The following is a 19,605-nucleotide window of genomic DNA, read 5'->3' as shown; positions in this document are numbered from 1 at the left end:
ACTTGGACTTTCCTCTGCTGACCAGGCCACTCTTGATCCAGCAGTGATATCCACTGGTGTCCTGTCCATGTCCTTCCCCCACCCCCGTGTGCACACTCCTCTGCAGGCGCCTCACCTGGCCTGCTCTCATCCTGCAAGTCATTACTTCCGGTTACCTCTTTATGGAGCTGCCCAATGCTGCTGCCTTCTCCCCTACCAGATCTGGCAGGTCTTGCTCAGGCTTGGGCAGAGCTCAGCCCACAGTGACTCTCAGCAACTATCTGCTCAATAAATGAGTCCATCGGAGGAAGTAAAGCAAATCTATCTGAAATGCTGCTGCTAGGTATAAATCCACCCACATCAAAAGCCTGTGTATGATTATTCATTATCAGCTTTACTTATCAGAACCAGAGTCTGAAAACTACCTAAATGCCCATGTACCCAAGGAGAGATGGGTAATATGAATAAAACTAATGAATACCAATGTGGCAGCAAGAAAGACAGACCTACAGCTCATATGACAGCGTGGACAAATCTCATCAACACTTGTGCTGAACAAAAGCACCCAGAAACAGAAGACAAACTTGGCAAGTCTGTGCAGACACCGTTCAAAAACAGGCAAAACTGAGTCAGGGTGGTGAGGAGGATGAGGAGGAGAGGCACGGTTGCAGGCAGGGGTCATCAGAGGCCTGTGAGGTTCTGTTCATCTTCTCCTTCCTGATCTGGACACAGTTTACATGGGGCTGTTCAACTATGCATTTATGATTTGTGTACTTCTCCACATTCTCTTTCAAAACTTCATCACCAATGAAAATACATTTCTGAAATAAACACAGGATTTGTTTCCTAAAAGAGCTGGCTGAAGACTCCTTTCTGTCACAAGGACTGGCATCGTACACCGAGAATCCCTGGACCCCCTGCCTCTTTATATGTGGACAACTGGTCCACAGTTCAGGTGAGCTCTACACACATCAAACACTTCCTGAAGCTGGAATGCAGCAGGAGACATGGCTACCTGCTGTAGACTCTCTCAGGTGACAGGACTGCCACTGCCCAAGGCTGACACAGCACTGGGGCAGGCTTCTGAAGCCCAACTCTGCTCAGAGCCTGATGATTTAGAATCTGGACCACACCAGTGGGAGAGAATAACAATCCCACATCACCTGCTGCCTCTTTTTGGTCATTTCCACATATTCAAACATTCACGAAAATTGGTCACTGTTGCCTGCCTTTTTTTTTTTCTGGCCCTCTTTCATCAATGTCATAATAAAAAATGTTTTTTAAAAAATTATTACTTATGGCCAGGGATTAGCTCAGTGGTTCCGTCGCCTGCTTCACAAGTACAAGGCCCCAGGTTCCATCGCCGATACCAAAAAAAAAAATTATTACTTACATAAATAAGCTATATTATACATTTTAGATGTGACCAAAGACAATTCCTCTTCACTTAAAAAAGGGGCGGGCCACAGGCTGGACATGGGTACAAGGGGAGATCCTCTCTCATGCAGGAAAAAAAGGAACTGAGCAACAGCAACAGCCTCTTAAGAGTCAGTCCAGAGCTCAGCACCTGAGTCAGCTAAGTGGCCGCAACTAGATGTGGAGGACAAGCCCTAGAAGAGAATCACAGAGAAGAGGAAAAGCAAACAAACCATGAGCTCACTCTCAGGACACTCCCGAATACAGCCCAGTCAGCCCCAAGTCTGCAACTACACTTTGACACTAACAGGCCCAGAAGACAAAGTTTTGCTCAGATCACTATCTTCCGGTCAACCTGAAAAGCAGACTCACTTACACACACACACACACACACACACACACACACACACACACACACACACACACACACACACACACACACACACACACACACCCCTATATTAATCAAATTTCTCTCTGTTTTAAATTAATGTCATAGGACAGTCAGGGCTTGAGGAAGAGTCTAAAGGTTCACAGTTACAGATTTATAAAATACAACATCTTTTTTCTTACCACACTGGAGACTGAACCCAGGGCCTTTACACGGAGCTATAGCCTCAGCTGTTTTTAAATTCTGAGACAGGATTTTGCTAAGTTCCCCAGGGTAGGCTTGAACTTGCAATCCTCCTACCTGAGCTTCCCACTATGATGTGCCACCATGCTGGTTTCATCACCATCTTAAATATGAGGCACTCATATAATCTTATCCTATTTGTTGCTGCAGGGTGAGGCAGAAAGGGCAGATAAATTGATCTCCATTGTACTTTGTGGAAAGGAAGTGATATCCATTTTACTTTGGAGGGGAAGGAAAGAGAGAGAGAGAGAGAGAGACAGAGATGCCACAGCTGTTCAGTCATAGTCCAACCCACGTGGGTCAGCAGTCCCCAGACCACTGGTTTCATGCTACAGCCTCCCTTCATGTCACCTTAGAGAAGGGCGGGGTGGGAGAGGCGCAGAGAGGAAGCAATGCTGCTGACTGAGTAGATCCGGACACTGAGGACTGAGGATGCCTGAGTCTCACTCAGACCCTGGAATTCCTTCAAGACTCTTTGAGCAGGACCCTCCGAGAGCAGAAGAGATGTTCCAGGAACAGTACAGAAACACCAGGCCCAACCAGACATCTCTTTACCAACAATCACTGTGTGCTTCCTTTCTCCAGCTCAGAGTGAGGGATCAGAAGCCCACAAGGAACCAGGTCCCCACATGAAAAAGATTCCAGGGTTGCTTCCTAACACTCATCTCATGGAATCAGGGAAAGGTACCAGGATGGCCTGGCCTGACTCTCAGCTCACAGAGAAACTGGAAAAAGGTCTAGGGCACAAGAAAAAACTTTGTCCCCACCCACCATTGCTGCGTAAGCCCTTCTCCAACCCAGATGCCAGCCTGGCTGCAGAGAAGTTGCCGGCCACAAAGGTGCCTTGTTGACTCATCCACATATTTCTAAATCCCAAGAAAGGGAAGCCAAGGCCAACAACTGTTTGTGACAGACAGATGGTCAGACCTGACAATCAATCACGTCACCGTCGTTTGAGGGAAGCGGTTCCTTCCCGTTTTCTGGCAGAGTTGCTTCCAGACCGTTCCAAACTCCCAAAACATAGCTAATGACACAAGGTAAGTGGAGTCATGACACATCATATGAAAGAAAAACACTAGAGGTACCTGTTCAGGAGGTGAGGAGTGAGGGGCCGCCAACAGCCAAGTGCTCCCTTTCCTCCACCTGCCAAAGGGCTCCCCCCAGATCGTGGGTAGGTGTCTGCCTGTGCCGGCCCCTTCAACCTTCCCCTTTGTCAAATGCCTCAGCTTGTCACAGCTTTCCAATCTAGAGGTGGCAGGAAACCCCAACACATACTTGCCCCTCTACCTCCTCACCTTTGTCCCAGCAGCAACTCCTGGTCACTGAATGAGGCTCTTCTACTAACAGAAGCTGGACCCCAAGGAAGATGGGACCAGTTCCTCCATCGTCATCAGCCCCCGCATCGAAGAACCTACAGCTCACATATCTCGAGCTACTGCTGATCTATATCCCCAAAACTAAAATCGCAGCCCTGACCCCTAACGTGAGGCTCTTGGAAAGGAGGTCTTTTGAAGGTAAATGGGTTGACCTGAAGTCATGAGGGTAGGTGGAGCCCTTGGGATGCAATCAGTGCTCTTATATAGTGAGGCACCAATGGGACTGCTTGCTCTCATGCTGTTGGCCATCGGAGGACACAGCAAGAACGCCATTTGCAAGCCAGAAGCAACTGTGCTGGCATTGGATCTGCCTGTCAGCCTGCATAACTGTGAGAAAATTCATTTCTGCTGTGGATGCCCATGATATTTTGTATGGTGGCTGAGCTAATATGAACCCCATGAGAACTGTTCTTGACCAAGGGCAGACAGTGCCACAGGCAAAGCTGAACAGTGTGTCAAATGTTCACAGGTTGTAAATACTTGCTTGTGAGGCACGCTGGTCCTTTCCCATCCCCCAGCTTGGTGACCCAATGCCAGGGTGTCCAGGAGCCCTGCAATTCCCCTTCCCTGCTGGAGGGCAGCAGGAGGGGCCAGAGCTGGGCAGAGACTGAGCAGTAAGCCACATGGTGGGACAGGAAGTCCCCGGCGACAGAAATGGCCCCAAAACCTTTGTACCTGCATTCTCCCAGGAAGATCAGGGCTCTGCGAGCACACTGTATGATAAGCCCTTGCTCCCATCCCCAACCCAGGCAGTCTAAAATTAGCAAGAGAAAGAGTCCGCTTAGTTCTGTGTCTCCTACATAGCCTGCTAAGTGTCACTAGCTCCTCTGGCAGTAACTTGTCTTAGGAGTGCTATAAATACACCTAAGCCTGCCGACATGAATTACGAATACTAGGAGTGACTTCAGCATTTTCAGGCACTGGCTATGTGACAGGGATGTCAAATTTGAAGTCCCCGGCACAAGACGGCGATTCAGAGAACACATAAATCCCTCATGCCCACACCTGCACTTGAAACGGTGGGCAGACCCCATTCAGAAGTGCATCCTGCTCCTGTGTTGCTAGTGCGGCTGGAGCGCTACAGATCCTGAATGCTCCAGGGACAGCAGTGGAAGAGGACAGGAAGGGACAGAAAAGGGTTAGGTTTCCTAGGTATTTAGAAATGACTCGGAGCTTCTGAGGGCTAAGTTCTCAGAGCTGGAAGGCTGGAGGCCAGGCAGGATCTCACAAGATGATCCACCCTGCCCTGTGTGCCCTGTGGCCTGCACAGAGGCCCTTATGAAGAGACGTCTGTGGAATGTCTGTTCCACGGTTCTGTGGGTGTCTGGGGTTTGCAACCACGGACTCCTAACCCCCAGGAGCAAGGCTGGCTGCACTGGTCTGCAAAAGCAGAGGCAGCTGGCCACCTGCACCTGAAGGAGAAGGAGGTGGCTCTGAGGGCGGGTCCTTGAGGTGTGGACTTGTGGAGGAGACCATGAGATGGCTGGCAGAACACGAAAGGCAGCGCAAGTATTCAGAAGACCAGCACCAGCGAACCACTGGCCAGAGGAAGGGAACCCGCTAGGGAGTTTGTTCCTCCAGGGTGGTGGAGCCTTCCAGAAGGGCACACTGTATAGGAGTAGCTGCAGGGGTCGGAGGGCACAGACAGAAGGAATATGCTGCTCTCCAAGTATGTCCAGAGTCATCCCATGACTGACACCAAGCCAGTGATACAATGTGAGAACTACTCACACCCCACAGAACTCAAGGCCCTGGTCTTTTGACAGCCTTGAGCTGGCTGGGGACCTTCCCACCTTGTGACCTATTCATGCAGTCTCTCCTGCTCCCACCAGCACTCTGACACCTTCAGGTCCCTCGTGGACTGACAGAACTGGCACTTCCATGCACCCCTCCCTCAGGATCCCAGTCCACCCCCTGCCTGTCAGGAACTTCTCCCTCACCTGCAGAAGGCAGCATCTGTGTCTCCATTTAATCACAGACTCCTGCTGGCGGGGACCTGGAGGCAGAAGGAAGCGTGTCTGTCTCCGAGAGAAGGCAGGCTGTGGGGAGGATGCCCTGGAAGCCATCTCCTCGGGCCTTGATCCCAAGCAGCTTGGTCCATCTTAGGCCACTCTGGGTCACTCCTCTGCCTGAGGGAAGCCAGCCTTCCAGGGGCTGAGCCAATATCAGTACTATGCCCTCCTCCTGCCCACATGCCCTGTCCCCTTCCCCACCCCAAGTGTCAGGCTGAAATCCAGAGGGAGCCCAGGGAGGCAATGAGGGGAGGGAGGGGGTCACTCAACTTCTGGGAGCACCTGCTCCAAGACACCTACCACCCACACCTGATCGCACCCCCATGAAAGCACCCCCAGCTGGTCTCAAGTCCCCAAAGCCAACACTTCCATGCACCTAGAAACCGGAAGCATCAGGCACTGAAGTATCAGGGCCTGGCCCCCATAGCAAATGGGGGCAGCAGCTGAAGCCCACTTATTCTTAGGGTCCCAAGGGCTCCCTACCTCTTTCCTTTCTGCACAAACATTCGCTTGAGAGCTGCTCTATAAACTGACATCAGTGGAAAGGAAACATCCGGAGTTGAGTCATTAAATACTGCACAGTCCCCTAGAGGGAAAAAAAAGGCCAAAATGAGCCACAAATTGCTAGGGCTTCAAAACCCCAAAACAAAATGTGTCTGGCCTTCTCTGATGGGAGTACCATGCTCAGAGGCGCTTTCAGCAGGCAGCCCAGGGACAGCCAGGGTCCCACAGCTGTGGGTGGGCCTGGCCCATGGGGAAAAGCACCCCTAACACTGAGGGTTCCCCCCCTCACCAGCACTACCACTAGCAGGAGCTACTCGAAGGACTCACTCTACTTGCAACCCTGAGGACTATCATTTTCTGTCCTCTAAAACAATGCAGAGAGGGCAAATCAGCCACAGCCACCTCAGCCCAGGGAGGAGCGGGTCACTGGAGACTGACACACACATGGCACAGGAAAAGGGCGGTTCCATGCTGGTCCCCCTCACCCAAGCCAGACCATGGGCATCAGCTGCATTTTCTGTCAAATTCTCAAAGGTTGATTCAAAGCACCACCAAAAAGAATGAATTTGAAGACAGTTGACTGTTCAACAGGAAAGGATAAGAGGGAAACTCAGAGTCAAGTTTCAGTTATTCACACATAATAATACCACTTCTCAGCAGCTGGTGCAGCCAGTCAACAACATAAACCCTGGCCAGGAGCGCACAGGCAACTAGCTTGGGGCGACTCCTCCAAAGCTCCCTCCTTGGTCCTATGGTAGTCAGGTATCACAGTACCTGCAGAGCAACAAAGGACCCTGTGTTGAGCTCCTACTTCTGGCACCTGCCATGTGCAGATCGTATTTCAGTCAGCAGGTACTTGCTGCTCGGTTATCTAATGAATCAACTGACAGAAGCCCCCTACACAGTCAGTTACTTCTCAAACCCATGTTTAAGGTCCACCTTTTTAATATTTATCAAAAATTAAGTTGACAATGCCAAATCACCTTGCTGTATGCCATCAAATCCGCTCATCTCTGCAGATCCTTCTGGCTATGTGCCTTTTACAAATGAGCTATTGTGCCGGGTGTGGTGGCACACGCCTGTAATCCCAGCACTCAGAAGGCTGAGGCAGGATTGCTGTGAGTTTAAGGGCCTCCTGAACTACATAGCGAGACCCTGCCTCAAAAAAACAAAAACAAGTGAGCTATTATGGGTTTACCACTGCAGTGCCTAGATTTAGCAAGTAAAAATATAAGATAGGCAGTTAAATTTGAGTATCAGATAAACCATAAATAATTCAAGATAAGTATCTTCCACGCATTATTTGGGAATACTTGTATTATAGAAATCACTGACTATTTGTCTCAGATTTAAGTTCACCTGGGCAACATGTATTTTCTCTGGCCACCCTACTTCACCATCATTCCGGAGAAAAGCTGAAGCCTGAGAACAGACAGGGGCAAACTTTGGAAGCCTCCAGCTGTCAGCTCATCCTACACAGAGGATTAACAGAGACAAGATACTGGCCCTGCCACTCTGGACAACAGCCAGGAAGCCAGCAGGAAGAGGAGAAAGTCCGGTCCAGAGGAGACAAGTCAAGTACGTTCTCCTCTACTTAACGGCCTAACTCAAGATAGAGGCACACACATATGTCAAGTTAAAAACCTAAGCCAGATGCAGAAGAACAAATATTGTAGGATTCTAATAAGAGACCCTAGAATCATCAAAATCATGGAGACAGAAAGCAAACAATGATTTCCAAAGGCCAAGGGGAAAGGGGCCATGATCAGTTAGCATTTAATGGGTGGGTTCACTTTGGGGTTCTTTGAAATTCTGAAGATGGGTGATGGAGATCAATGGGAATGTATGTGATGCTGCTGAACTGGTCAATTTAAATGGCATGTTACGTGTGTATTTCACCACATATTTTTTTAAACGAGCCAATTTCCTTTTGGTCTCCAGTTTAGCTGGGTTTTTCTTACTCCTGTCCAATTCATTTCTAACTGTGGAACAGGTATCTGTTGTTAAGAAACTTAGACCATTTACAAAGGAATCAGACATGCAAGGAGCAGACGAAGAGCACGATAGACCAGGACAAGGGAGGAAAAGCAGCTTGGGGACCTTCTGCATGTCTACCGGCTCCCATCTATGCAGCGCTCAGCGCGTCCTGCAGAACCAGTGATCATTAAGTGTAGACAACTCCCCTTAAGAATCCAGCCTCTCCTCAGGGCCCTTCTTTGCCTGCCCAACCCTGACCTGCCCAGGTGCCTGAAGGACCCCAAGGAGCCCCTCACACCACACACCAGACCCACAAGCATTTAGGGGCCGGGGCAGAGGCTGGGGCATGTGAGACTCGTCCCCTCTGCAATGTCCACGTTTTCCAACGCCCTATGCAATCTAAAGCCAGGGGTCCTCAGACTTCACTTAAAAACCCAAATGACACAGAGAGGCAGAATCGGGGCTTTAAAAACAATACCATGAGCACTATTTAGTGATATAAGGAAGGCAGCTATGCTCACCACTATGCCACCAACACTGGACTATTTAGTGATATAAGGAAACACTCACAGGTGTTAGGTGAAAAAAGCCAATCCTAACAGCCTCATGTAGGAAACTATCTGTGCTGAATATGATCATATACAAATTCAAGTTGGACCCGAATTAACTAAGATCAAGTTTTCTACAAATGTAGTGACTGTCACACCCTCAACTTATGGTCATGTCCTGGTACTGAGTGACACCAGTCTCCCGTCCCTACCCCATCCCATAGCAGGACCTAGTGGTTGATGGGAAGAAGAACATTTCCCACAGGAAGTTTTATCTAAAAAAAAAAAAGGCTGAAGGGTCAGGATCCCAAAAACATACTACGAGTTCAGCCAGGGAGTCAGAGATTTTGCAGGAAACAGTAGAAAATGATACTAGAAAGATAACTTGGCGTTCAGGAATAGAGGCACCTGGGAGCCACTAAAGGTCTGTGAGGAAGAGAAGTATCATAGCAGCAAACAACTTAGCTAGGTTCCAGTTAGAACCATGTCTTTTCATGATCAAGAGAGGGAAAAAACAGCAAAAAAAGCAAGCAGGCAGAAGCGATAAGAGAAAATAAAGACACAAGATTGTGCAATTGTAGATACCCAGCCTCAAAAAGCGGGCTACTTCTCTACTTTCTCTTGTCCTTCCAATGCATGAGCTTGACCAAGGCTCTGTTGACTGCTTCTGGGTTTTGTTTTGTTTTTTTAATTGTTACGGACACATAGGGAATAATGTGATTTTGTTTGTTTGTTTGTTTGGTACGGGGTGGGGGGAAACTCAGGTCCTTGTGCTTGCACAGCAGGCAGCGAAACCACTGAGCGAAATCCCTGACCCCCGTGATGTTTTGATAATACAGAAACGTTCAGGATTTGGCACTGGGGCGACAGTGGCTCTAGACCCTGGAGCGATCCCGATAGAGGAGACGGTTCGGGGGGATCTCTACTTTCCCAGCCTTCTGCCACCTCACCTCCTTTCAAGGTTACCAGGCATCTACCCCAGGCCCAAGCAGCAACAAGGGAGGGAGGAGGAGGAAGAGATCACAGCTTGAGGAGCCAGAGCAAGAGTCACGTATGAAACTTCGCCACAACCATTCCCAGCCACAGGCCATTCCCAGTTTGTCACTGCCACTCCATGTGGCCCCCTCCCCAGAGACCTGCTGTACCTCCAAAGCTTCTGTTAAGAACTTTAAGCTACTTTGGTTCAGGTCTTGAAAACCCGATACATTCCAACTGCTAAAGAGTTTAATAGTCAGCCAGCCCTTACTATTTTATATTAAAATCAGTTATCAATTTTACTACACATCAAGGCTAATTTTCCCCTAAAATGGCAAAGCTGAGACATCACTGAGGAACGTTAAAGGAATAAGAAGCCAGCTGCCTTAAAAAATTATGCAAATATTGCCCTCTCTTTGAGAAGAAAAGAAGCCCCCTGGAGGAGAAGCAACTACAAGAGCAAGTTCTACATCAGTTATCTGAGAACAGGGTAAGTTACACTTTGACATCTTAAACTGTGTCAGTACTGAGGTATTCATGTTGGATGTTAGAAGTACTTTTTTGCTTCAGATTTGGGATAACAAATCACTGAATCTAGAGACCTGCTTTCTAACATTTTGTACTTCAGTTAACTGGCAAGGCTATTTTCAAAAAAGCCTCAGCATTTCTCTCTGTGACTAAAAAAGAACTGCACCATAGGATGGAAACATAAATGTCTTCCTCCCATGGATTTCAAGTGGCTTAGTCCTTAATCAGAGGTAATCAACATGTTGTCTCTGTCTCTCTCTTCCACACGGACTTTAGAAAAGAAATGCATGACCGAGGAGACACAGGAGGGAGGGAGCCATCACAGGATAGAGGAGAGGAGGCTTACACAGCCTGCCCAACGTCAGCTGGACCTTTCCGTCCTTCCTTGGGTCACTCTAATATTATCTTTCATTGCCGTAACTACATTTGCAAACGAGGGAACTCAAATCAGTAACTGCTACCTAATGCTGTTAAGCACTAGGCTGTACCTGCTTGAGGAAACCTATATGGAATTAGGTCCCTGAGCACTGAGAACTCTGTTACTCTTCGTTGCTGTGGCCTGGACTCTACAGCATACTCATCTCAGAAGCCTTCACCAGAGCCATCCTGGGCCACAGACAATGTAATGTCAGGTGGCCCAACCACAGCCAGTCTGGCACAGCTCAAAATTCATGTAAGAGTACATGGCTTGGAGAATAGATTCCTGGCTTCTAGTAAGAGCCGGCCCTAGGGTCAGCCATACCAAGCCCATCCTGGCCCATTCAAAGTGAGGTGTGGCCAAGTTCTATTTTGGTGCCATGAGTCCCTCATAGAAGCAGTCAGACAGTGAGAGGCTAGAAATCAGCTTGCTGCAACTGGATACAGCAAGAGCAAAACTGGAATTGTGTGGAGGTTGGAAGTTGGGTCCCTCATACCCTCAGGAGATCTGGAACTTGAGAGAGACAGACTCTCTTCCTGGAGCAGTTCTGAGATAGAAGACAGCTTGGGGAATTTTGAACACAGCACTAGGGGTCCTCTACCCCATTCCACCCTCTTGGCCACCAGCCACAGGAGGCTCCATATGCTTCCTTCCCCATACCCTGCAAAACCACTCCACATGGAGCCATGGTTTGTGTTTAGATGACCCCCGCCAAAGCCTCATGCGGATGAGGTGGGGCTTTCTTTTTCAGAAGCAGTTGAATCTGGAAAGTGTGATGCTGGGGTTAGGGGAAGGGGAATTAACCATTACATGTGAGTCATTAGTTTGGCACCGCCCTAATCCCTGTAGTCTGAATAAGACAAAAGGGGCAAAGATCCTGTTAAACTCTCTTGTTACCTTTGCTATCTTGTGCATGCCATGTTGTTTCTCCTCTGCCATGGCTGTTTGTCACCTCTGCCTAGGAGTTGGCCAATTATGGACTGAAACCTCTATGAACTGTAAGCCAAATAAACTCCTTCCCCTCCAACTTTGGGTGTCAGGTATTTTGTCTCAGCAAGGAGAGACAAGTAACTAACACAGAACCCCACCACTTCTGTAAACCACTTCTCCCACCTTCAACTCCTAATACACTTCACCAACTTCCCAGGTTACATCCCATTTCGATTAGTGAATAGTCCATGACTTAAAACGGGGGGAGGGCTTAGGGCTTCTTGAACAAAGTCTGTGACAGTTAACTGTGGTGTCAACTTGAATAAGTAACAGCCAGCAGATTGGGCAGCACACTTCCGAGTGTATCTGGACCACTGACTTACTGAAGGCTCGCTGTGGGTGTGGGTGCCACCAACCAATAGGCTAATAGCCTGGTTGGAATAAAAAGGAAAAGAAAAAAAAAAGTCTTCACTTGTGCTTCTTCCGAGAAGCTCCAGTTTTTGTCATTGCCTTTAGATGTCTGTCTCCAGGCTTCAGCGCAGACTCCTGCCTTCCAGCTCAGACCCTTCAGCTCCGCAATATGAACTCATACAGCAACGGCAGTGAGCCCCAGGGCCTTGACTTCTGACTGGATCCTCCAGCTCTCCAGCACACAGATGGATGGCCCTTTCGTATTCTTCCACACCTGACTCTACAGGTGGCCACTGTAAACCTATCTTATAAATCCTATACATAACTTACATATAACATTAAATCTGTTCCTCTAGTGAACCCTAATTGATACAGTCCAGGAGACCAAGTATGTGTGGAGATTAATTTTAAAGGCTCTGAGAAGACCCCTGATAAATAATTTGTTTAATTTTCTTTTGATCCAGCAATTTCTAAACTCAACTATCCTAGATATCCATCTGTTCAGGAAAACCTATTACCTTTCTTATAGAATTGATGATCCACAAAAGAGTTTGGAAAATGCTGACCTTTTCCATTCATTTAACAATTAATTATGCCATGTCAGACTTGAAGGGTTATTTAACCTTGTGTTATTTCACTCTGTGCGCATTTACACATTAACTTAAGGATAATATGAGTTTCAGCTAGGAGCATTTTTTGCATGTCTTTGAACTCTCCATGGCCTCTAGTCCAGCCCGTATATAGCAGAGATAGCTGAAAGTGTCAGATCTGATAATAAAAATCACAGATGTATTTGAGAACACAGTATTTTAAAAAATGTAGAAAATCAGTTCCATTCACTTTTTAATATAAGGAAACAGAAGCCCTGATATTTAAAATGGATTGTCCGACATGGCCAAAAGTCAGTAACAGAACCTTAATTGGAACCAAGTTTTCTGCCTCTGTAGCTAGTATTCCTTCTGTGATTTAAATGAGGACAACCCTTCCAGGCTCTACCTGGTTTTCCAACTGGTAAAGCAATAGATTTGAACACCTCAGGCAGTACATTCAAACACACACACACACACACAGGCATATCCAGTACAAAGAAGTGAATACAAAAGGAAAACCCAAGAACTACCTACCAGAGCTCTGCTGAACAGAAGCTAAGCCCTCCGAAGATTCCAGAATGTCTGCTAGGACTTTAAGGCTTCAGAGCTCAGCATCAAGAGCATTAGGAAAAGACTGTGACATCTGTAGTTCGTAGAGCTGGGTAAAATACTTGCCTGTCTACTGGAATATTATAGTAACAGTTTTAGCATTCACTTCATGGATAGCTACCATTATACAAGGAAAGCCTGCTCACATGCAAATAAATGCTACCTTGGGACTTAAGTACACGTGTATACGTGCATGTGCCATGTACATACACATGTGAGTCACTGCTGGCTCTTAAAGAGGGCAGGTGAGGAAGTCACGATTCCTCTTATTCCTTACCTAATCTAGAGGCATTGTGGGATCAATTCCAGCATATTCAGCATGAACATCAGTCACTTGGGGGCTCAGGGACCTTATTTGCTGATGCAGAATCAAGCTTCCAAGGGTGGGGGTGTTAGTCTCTGTGTCTCTACAAAGCCAAGGTGACTGAGACCCACAGGCAGGGATGACAATCACTGCTCTGGAGGCCTCAGGTCAGCCATGTCTCACTTGCAGCAGGTGCTGCTGCCTGGACATTGCAATAGGTCCAGTTCTTCTCCTGAAGGTCACTCCCTCCAACAAACAAGGACTCTGGCACTTGGTATCCCCAAGCCCAGCCTTCTCTCTTTTCCTAGAACTTCACTTGCATAGCTGACTCTGAGCATTCTCCCAGTCACTCCCTAGTCGTGATACATAATAATTTTGTTAACGCATAGGTCCTGGTTCTTTGTACCCCTAGTTCATCTTTAAGGTCTAGGAGTCCTCAACTAGTACAAACACACACGTGCCATGTCGGGGGCAATGCTTCATAATTTTAGGGAAAAATCATTTGGTTAGCCTAGTTCTCCTGCCTACAGCCCAGCTATGGAATTCCGAGACATAATTGCATTTTGGCCTCCGGTCACAACTGAGACCTCAATGATCCGGTGATGCTGGGATTCTCCAGGACAGGAGCTGAAAACATCCTGGGAGGAACAAACATCTACTCAGTTCCTCCTTGTTTTTGGATTGTTACATCTTACTTACGCAGGATGTACTGAACTCTCTGCAAGTCATTTGTTACACTTTGTTTCTCCCGATTTACTAAGTACTGAATAAAAGGTGTGGTGGGCCGGGGATTTAGCTCAGTGGTTTTGCCACCTACTGTGCAAGCCTAGTAAGGACCTAGTAAGGAGTTCGATCCCCCATACCAAAAACAAAACAAAAAACAAAAGGTGTGGTAAGCTGGGGGCTTTTGTCTTTGCTGCCCAGAGCAGCACTGATCAGACCCAAAGCTCAGCTTCTTCTCAGTCTCCTTTGTCTACCTTTCCTGTAATTCGCCGTGTGCTGCCGTGGCTCATAGGAGACCAGGACTCACTGCAGAGATCCTGGTAACGTCCCCTTCCCCTGTTCCCTACAGTGCCACACTACAAGCAACAAGCAATGCTCCACAAGGCCACAGCTCCTACCAGCACCCCATACCACACACATCCCCAGCAGCAGCTGTGTCTATCCCTCTGCCCTACTCAATAAAGCATGCCTTAATACATACAAGGGAAAAGCAATCTTCTTACAGGAATTATACCTTGCTCTCGATTTTCTAGTCGGTCATCAACAAAGTTTAGTGCCTTAACCAGTAATTAGCAAATTACTTCAACACACCTCACAATCGGTCGTGACACATTAGTGATTCAGGACTCTGTGGTTAAGAGCTGTTGACTTGACTAGTTACTAATAGTCCTATGCTGGTTTTGGAAATGCAGACAAAGAAGACTAAGAAGCAAATGATGGTTCTTTAGAAAATAGAAATACTGACCAATTCAAAATCTTCAAAGTCTATGTGGCTACATTTTAAAGGGCCAGTCATATACTACAGCGGTACTCACAAATCTGGGAATTGGCAAAAACTCCAAGACAAAGGCCTGAACTTCTTTTTTTCTTTTTCTTTCTTTCTTTTTTTTTTTTGCAGTACAGGGGATCAAACTCAGGACCTTGCACTTGCAAGGCACGCGTGGCACCACTGAGCTAAATCCCCAGCCCAGCCTGCACTTCTTTAGGAATGTATTTCTTACGCTATAGTCCAACTAGACCATCCACAGAGAAGAGGTCACCTGGAAACAGACCACTTGAGATGCCCCCCTCTTCCTCCACATTCCCTGGCTTGCTTTCTCTCTGGCTGAGCCTTCTCAGGCTCCTTTGCAGGTTCAAGCTGCTCTGCTACACCAGTAACCCTCACTTCCTCCAAGGCTCACATCCGCAGGTCCGCTGTACAGGTTTTTGGACTGGGTGGTGAATTCATTAACATCAATGCACCGACTTATGGGTACCCTACCGCCTGATTCCCACACTCAAATCAGCAAGCGAAGTCAGAGACAATAGGGGTGGGGCATCCCAGCCACACTCTCGCCTCACTGATTTTGTTTGGGGCTTGGGAATTTTAGTGAATTAGGTCTCTTGAGCCAGGTGGAAATAAAAAATTGATGAACAGGTGAAGAAATCTTCATTTTAGCTTTAATAAAGAGCTCATTCATAGCCCAACATATTTTCCTACTGCCCATATTTTAACATTTTATCAAAGATGCAAAACTTTGACCAATAAAGGTCACCATGCAACGTACATTATTTGTTAATGGTAGTAAACTGCAGTTTTATCAGATCCAGTGAAAGAAGCAGAAAAGGATGGGCAGAAACCAAACACTGTAATCAGAAATTACTATTTAAATTATAAGTGGCATTTCTTAACCTGGGTTTTCAAAGAATATACCAAATTTATTATTAAAATTGTTGCCTATGATAATCTGGATAATGTCCCCATAGTGCTCATGCCCCCTTGGTGTCCCTAACCCCCAGAACCTGTGAACATGTCACTTTACACTGCAAAAGGTACTCTGCAAACATGATTAGGGATCATGAGATGTGGAGGGCAACTTAGGTTATCCAGGTGGGCCCAATGGAATCACAAGGGTCTTTAAAGAGCATGGAGGCAGGAGGGCCACATTCAGAGGTTAAGACTTCAGAGAGAGCTTGAAGACACTAGGCTGCTGGCTGTGAACATGAGGACCCAACCCAGATCACTGGACACAGGCAGCCTGGAGAATCGAGAAAAGGCAAGGAAACAGATTCTCCAAGGAGCACAACTCCCCTGATATCCTCAGTTTACAATTCCTGAACTCCAGAAGCATAAGATAATAAATTTATGTTGCTTTAAGTTTGTAGTTTTGTTACAGCAGCAAAATGTGCTGGTTTTGAGTTGATTTGGAAGACTGAATACTAGGATACAGAGGGAAAATAGTGTTTTTTCCCATTCTTTTATATACTCAATTTTACACTTCAGTCGCCAAACTGTGGTAGAGGGTTTCACACCAAGCAATTCTGCATGTGACTCTCCAGCAGACACCAGGGGTGTCTTCTAATTCACTCAAGTGACTCTCAATCTAGAGATGGCATCAGATCCCACAGGTTGTGGGGTCGGTTCCGATGACTGCCCTCCCCTTCAGATGCCAGTCTGACCAGCTGGCTATCCTCCCTCCCATAGTCCATTAATCTGGCAGAGTGGCTCACAGAACCAGAACACTTTACCTACATCCACCTATTGCCAAGGGCATTACAAAGGATAGATGTGGAACAACCAGAAGGAAGCAACGCGCAGGGTGAGGTATGGTGAGGTATAGCAGGGTGCAGGCCTTCCACACATGTCCAGCACACCACACTCCAGAACCTCCACGTGCTCAGCTAAATGGAAGCTCCCCGAGCCTGTCCTTCTGGGGTTTTGTGGAGGCTTCACCACATGGATGAGGCTGATTACGTCGCTGGCCATTGGAGACTGACTCACCTTCAGCACCTCTCCCCTCCCAAGCACTCCTGTGAGACTGAACCTCAACCTATTTGACCTCAACCAGGCCCACAGTGTTAGAAATGAGTAAAATCAGGCAACAGCCAGCTGGTGACTGTGGGAGAATCTGCCAGAAAAGTGTTTGTTCTGTGAGGGGAAATGCCACACATCTGGTATCAGAAGTGCTGAGGGGCTGGGGAGGAGAAAGCACAAGACAGGAAGAACTCCTGGGCTTTTTTCTATCTGCAATTTAGCTCATTGTTTTCTGTAGTATTCAAGGGTGGGTCCTTCTGACAGCCCTACCAGTCAGAAAGCCCTCTTTAACAATGAAAAATTGGTACAGACTCGTCCAGGAGCTTGTGTCTTTGAGGGGTCCTGGAGCTTCACGGTAAATCCATCCCTTATACCAGAACCCATTTACACTGGACCAACATGTGACACATCACTGGCTCATCCTGGCATGAGACAGGAAATGCGCCCCAGAGCATGAATGCTAAATGGTTGGGAAACAGAGAAAGGACTTGTTGAATGAGCTATCTGGCACAATACGCACCAAAGTGACCATATCCAGAACCTGGCTTTGTTTCCATGGGCTATTTTCTAAAACATAGAAATAGCCTTGTTTTTATAGGCTTCAAAATAGCATTTGCTGTAATATTCATTCATTTGTGCTTTTGAGATTCACTGAGTACCGGGCAGCAAGGATACAAAAATGGTTGCAATTGCCTAAAGGAGCTCAACTCTCGAAAGAAGAAGATGTGCATCTCTATCACGTGCTGTTTTGCATGAAAGTTCCATTTTTTAAGAGAGGTATCATCATAAATAGAGGCAGGATGGTCAATAATTCTTGCTGTGGTGATCCAGGAGGCCACAGCCAAGGGCCAGGTGAGGATGGGGGAAGAAGAGGAGAAAGAGAAAGGTTGCCATGGAAATGCTCACCACAGCCAAGGAGGACAGCCAGCACTGCCCCACCCCCCAGTCCCTGGGCACAAACACCATCCTACCATCCTTTAGGTTAGGAGTCTGTTACAGAAAAAAAATGCTGTGCCATTCGGTTATATTTACTGATCTGCAGGCAGGACCATGCTCCAGCCAAGTTCCCAGTGTCTCTCAATGACTGGAACCTACACCACTGCTTAAGCAAGGAAAGGGAAAGATATGCAAGAAGTAAGGACAGTTTTATCTTTCCTTCAAATTTAAACACCAGTAGTGTAAAAAGGCAAGTTATTCAACCTCAAGTTTTCACGAAGCATTAATTAGATGCTAAAATCTAAGCGGTATAATGCCTCTGAACAGTGGAAAGAATTAAATTTATGAGAGGCCCGAACAGAGACCTGAAGGTGAGGAAATCCTATGCGATGGAAGACACAGGTGTGCAAAGGTATAAAGGTAATCACGAGCCTGAGAGGGACAACCCAGTGCCTGGCGTAAGGCGAGTTCTTTAAGAACATCAGTTAAATGTGAACACGGCTGAAACAAGTGAATGCAGAGAGTGCCAGGGTCATCCCGCCCATGTCCAAAATCCAGTCATGGCACCTGGCATCCTGCCTTGCTTGGTATCGGAGATCCTGTCCAGCACAGGGAGTTTAACCCTAGAAAAACCTTGACTCTGCTAAGCCAGAGATAGTCGGCAAAGAGATACAAAATGCCTTCTTGCCTCTCCATTAATGACCTCTGACTCCATCTCTTATGAACTTTTTGAAATTTCAAGTTCACTAGAATCAAGGCCAAAATCTCAGGATTCCCATAGGACAATGTACACCCCAAAGGGGAAAGTCTACCACTAGCCAGAGGCTTTTACAGTCAGTCATAGACTAATCACTCCCTAGAAATAAGCATTTATTCTCACTCTGAGTTTCTGGTGGCTGGTGGCATGCTGACCCAACTCATAAAAACTGGGTAAGAGAAGTCAAATGTTCTGTGTCTAAGGATCAATCCAGGTCCAAGATACCAATCATGTCTTGCTTTATACAACAACTCTAATCAATTGGCAGTGTGCCTCTCCTAGGACAGGTAGGAAAGGATCATGATCTTCTAGCAATGTCTGCCACATTCACAAGATGGAAAGTGATAGCACCAGGACCATCCATTTACTATCCTAATAATGTTGTCAAATGACATCATATATGCACAGACATAGATATTTATAATCATATATGTCATCTATATTTTTTCTGATTAGCTCTGAAAAACTAAATGCCATACTGCAAACAGCTAGATCTAAATTATAATCAGACTGTATAATCCTAACTACAAAAGTAAAAATTTATGAGGAGAAAATATGACTTCAATTTAGGCCTTGCATGTGCTGGCATAGCAGCTGCTAGAAAGACACAATGTCTAGGTCTGGCCAACCAGAGGACCTTCCCCTCCCCAGGTTCTCAGAGTCACCCGAGCACCTGCCCTGGCTCATGAAGAACACACACAGGGAAACTTGGCAGGATGAGGTGAACTGACCCTGCTGACCACCATTTGCCAGTCAAGGCATCATTTGGGAGGATTGATGTGGGCACAGTAGCCTGGTGATCATCCTTACTCTGGTGAATGCTGGCCCTACCTAACTCAACTTCTCTCCTACATCTGCAACCCTGGCAACACTAAGGAACTGATCAATGATATCCTAAGCTATGGAGGACAAGTAATAAACACTCAAAGTACTCAGAGGTGAGGAGATCACTAAGTCATCAATATTTAAAGTGACATGTTTAGAACAAATCTTAATACACAAAGCTGCATTTCCATTTATAGAGGGGCACGAGGCTGAATGAAATCTGGATAGAAAAGCACCTTGCAGAGACTTAACTTTGCAGAGAGAGTTGTCTCCAGCTTGTAAAGATATGCATATTTCCACAAGGGAAAGCATAATAACCTCTGTTTAAATATCCTGCCAAATGTGCAAAATGTGAAGAG

The 19,605-nt window shown here is 46.8% G+C and overlaps 1 protein-coding gene across 11 annotated transcripts in view; it reads right to left on the bottom strand.

Annotated features, from left to right (window-relative positions):
- The window catches only part of Tln2 (talin 2), a 404,430-nt gene that overhangs the window by 352,413 nt on the left and 32,412 nt on the right, over nt 1-19,605 (bottom strand). For 2 of the 11 annotated variants that reach the window (XM_087199033.1, XM_087199036.1), the window contains exon 1: nt 5,346-5,364. The exons of 7 other annotated variants lie outside the window; for them this stretch is intronic. The gene's annotated coding sequence lies outside the window, so the exon portion shown is untranslated. Of the gene's footprint in view, nt 1-3,324; nt 3,502-5,345; nt 5,365-19,605 lie in introns of those variants that run through there. 2 more of the 11 variants (XM_087199035.1, XM_087199038.1) reach the window with 1 other exon arrangement.

This window comes from Heterocephalus glaber, unplaced genomic scaffold (genome assembly GCF_053883595.1).
Source record: "Heterocephalus glaber isolate CG9 unplaced genomic scaffold, H.glaber_assembly_v1.0 deba00001689, whole genome shotgun sequence".
NCBI lineage: Eukaryota > Metazoa > Chordata > Mammalia > Rodentia > Bathyergidae > Heterocephalus > Heterocephalus glaber.
This window is presented reverse-complemented; position numbering and strand designations above follow the sequence as displayed.